This window comes from Lathyrus oleraceus, chromosome 5, assembly GCF_024323335.1.
Source record: "Lathyrus oleraceus cultivar Zhongwan6 chromosome 5, CAAS_Psat_ZW6_1.0, whole genome shotgun sequence".
Lineage (NCBI taxonomy): Eukaryota > Viridiplantae > Streptophyta > Magnoliopsida > Fabales > Fabaceae > Lathyrus > Lathyrus oleraceus.
The window spans coordinates 427,752,611-427,756,025 of NC_066583.1; the positions used below are offsets into that span (position 1 = coordinate 427,752,611).

Genomic DNA, 3,415 nt, shown 5'->3' on the forward strand with positions numbered 1-3,415 from the left:
CACATACACACATTCATAACATTCAATAATATTTAGCTTTCAAGCATTTCCAAAACCATATTCATACATACATGTTTCTCCCAAATGCACGTCCATTTTTACAACAGTAAACCATATTTCATCGAGTAAAAGCATCCTAATTACAAACCATGACTCATTCAAACCAAAGCCATTGCGTCATTCCACGGACCTTTGATTACAATGTTTGAAACGAAATGCAAAATTCAAACCAACACATTCACATTTCAAAGCTGCCACAACCTTGGGCAATCCCCGAATTACAGCGGATTATCATTTGTTACATCCAATTTTCAAATTCACAAAATAGAACCTTCATGACAATACAACACACAAAAGCTAACACAAATAATCCTAAATCTAGCAACTTTGCCGCCTACCAAATTCAGAGTTACTAATCTCATTGGCAGCACAATCCTCAATCCTCATTCTACACTTGGAATCACTCATTAACACTCGATTTTGATTGATGTGATTAAATTATGGAGAATTCCCAAGATCAACAAGGAACCCTCTCTTCTCAAACCCTTGTTAATGCTACTCAATGCTCTCAGTCTCTGCTACCATTTAACATTGATGCTGCCGCTCAGGATGCCGTTTTGCGCGAACAAGAACTTGCAACTCAAAATATCATAAGGACCCAGAGAGAGGTGACAACTACCACATCACCTTCCAAGGATAATTTTGACATATTCTCTGCCCGTCATCACCCCAATGCTTTGAAGGAACATCTCTTGAATATGGCCACTGAGCATAGGTCTGAAATCGCTCTTAAGCGTGGAAAACCTGCACTTCCACAAGTCAACACAGAAATAGGCAATGGATATTGTGTACCTGGTGGAGGTGCCTATAATGATATTCCCAAGCTTAACACTGACCCTGACAACAGCGCATTCAGTCTGCCCGAATCTAAATTTGATAGATATTCAGAGCAAACATCTGCAGGTAAAGAATTGCCCGAGTTCCTCAAGCAGAAGTTAAGAGCTCGGGGTGTTCTTAAAGATGATATACATACCAAAGATATTAAAGGTACTTCAGCTGAACTTAGGGGAAATGAAAACTTACCTCCAGGATGGTTTGTCATGAAGGTGGAAGCAAAAGATCCGGGGAGTGGTGCATTTTACTATTATAATGAAAGTACCGGGAAGAGTCAACGGGCAAAACCTTGCGAAGCATCCTTAACTGAGCAATCAACACCGTCTTTGAATCTTCCGGAAAATTGGGTGGAAGCATGCGAACTCGGCATCTTCAAACACAATCCAGCATTATACTTTGTAAGCTTCCCAACACTTGTGGAGTGGCTAGTTTCCGCGCCAAATGCAATCCCAGGAGTACCAATTGTCGCAGAAAAATCAATAGCAGGGTTGCAATTTAAAACAACAGAAGTAGTAAAACCAGCATGATCATGAAGATATTGAACCTCAATCTTTCCGGATTTGTAATCAGGTAATCGAATAGAAGCAACGACTTTCGCAGAAGACACAAATCTGTGAGAGTAAATGTTGTCAACACACTTGATTCGGTATCAACTTTGAAAAGAAGAGTATTCTTTTTGTGGTTAATTTGAGCAGCAACATCACCGGAGGAAGGTCCTCTACTCTTCAATAACGTTGAATGCAAATCGATGCCGGAGTTGGTGGAGGAGGATATTGTGAACCGTTGATCGGAGTTGTAATCTTTGGTAAGGATATCTCTGGATAATATTCCGATGTCGGAGAAGATACTGGGGCATTTGGAAGACATTGTTGATGATGTTGTTAGGAAGTTTGGTGTGAGAGTACGATTTTGACTATGACCAAGATGCTAAATATTTTGGAGGAGTCTCTTAGAGTTTGTTCTAATAATCTTGCTGCAATCAACACACCAGCAACCATGTCCAATGACGACCTGTGACCTGCAAGAAAACACACCAAACCAGAACAAATTTGCGATTTATGATGCAATCTTGAAGCAACTTTGGCACCATTCTGATGCAATCGTGTGCTTTTCTGTGAAAACAACTGCAGCATTTGGTGGAGCTGGTGTTAGTGCAGCAACAGGAGTGATGACTGTTGCCATTTTGCTTCTCACTAAAATCACTCCAAAAACGTTGCGGTTCACAATGCCACAGAGGTGGCTCGGTTTGCGTGATCCATATGTAACCGAAAAGGAGCTAAAACTGATGCTGAGGGGTGCAGAATTAGTTGGAAATATAAGAGGATTCAGAGCTACACAAGCCATGTGAGGGTAGCGCATTCCAGCCGGCATCATCAAACCAATACTCCGAATTCACTGCAGTAAAAGCAAAATAGCAAAGCAGTTAAATTTTAAGAAAATTCCCAAATTGGAATAGAGACAAAATTCAAAGAGAAAGTTTGAGCTCAGATTACCTGTTCCAAATCCAAACATCAAAGGGACCAATCCGATACTGAGCACAAAAAGTGTTTTGGCAGAGACCCCTTTTGATCTCCATAGACCAAATCCCAAACCCTAATCTGCAAAGGATAAATAGGAAAGAAAGGAGGCGATTGAGAGGCGGAGAAAAAGGTCAAAAACGAAACCCTAATAGAGAGGCGGACGAAATCGGAGAAACAAAAACCCCAACCCACAATCAAAACAAACCGGATTAGAGAGGCGAAAGAGTGAGTGAGGTTTAGGCTTCATCGTCACCGTCGTCACCACCGAAGGTGAGCCCCTTTTTTTTTTAGCCATGGATTCTTGCATGTTTCAGAGAGATTGAGTGAGATGTGAGCGATTGGGAACGGAATGGTGTGCGCTTGAGAAGGAGAGACGTGAGACCTGAGAGGCGTGTGAGTAAGATTGAGGCGAGCGTTTGAGAGGGAGAGGACGAGATTACGTGAGTGAAGACGATGAAGGACTTCTGGGTATTGGTTTCCTGTTTTTCCCACTTTCTTTCCTTTTTATTTATTTAAAAAAAAAAAAGAAAAACAACAAACTTTTAAATCATTTAGAAAATTTAGTACGTTTAGTATTCCTTATTTTTAATAGTGTATATTAAGTTTTTTTTTCCCAATTCATTAACTCTAGAACCCAACAGCCAGGCGGCTGGGTTTAATTTTCTGCTGTTTTTTCTTGGTAGTCCAACAGACTGTTTTTTATCTTAGTTTTATTTTTTAATTCTAATTTTTAATCTATCTTGGTTTATATATCTAAATTAGTATTAAGATAATAACTAATCATAAATGGCCTAGTGGAGAGAGACTAGTTTCATAGTCTTTAGTGGAGTGGGTTCGATACCCATATATAGCATTTTATTTCTTTAGCATTCATTTTTTTTATGTTTATGTTTTATTATAATTTCTCCTATACTCATAGTTTCATTATTGATTAATAGCACAAATTGTTTTTTTTTAATTTCATCATCCATTCAAAACCATTTTGAACTATTAAAATCACA

General features: G+C 39.2%; 1 pseudogene; it reads right to left on the reverse strand.

Moving 5' to 3' along the window:
• Window positions 1-1,078: 1,078 nt before the first annotated feature.
• Window positions 1,079-1,897, reverse strand: LOC127081492 (mitochondrial outer membrane protein porin 2-like; annotated as a pseudogene).
• Window positions 1,898-3,415: the final 1,518 nt, after the last annotated feature.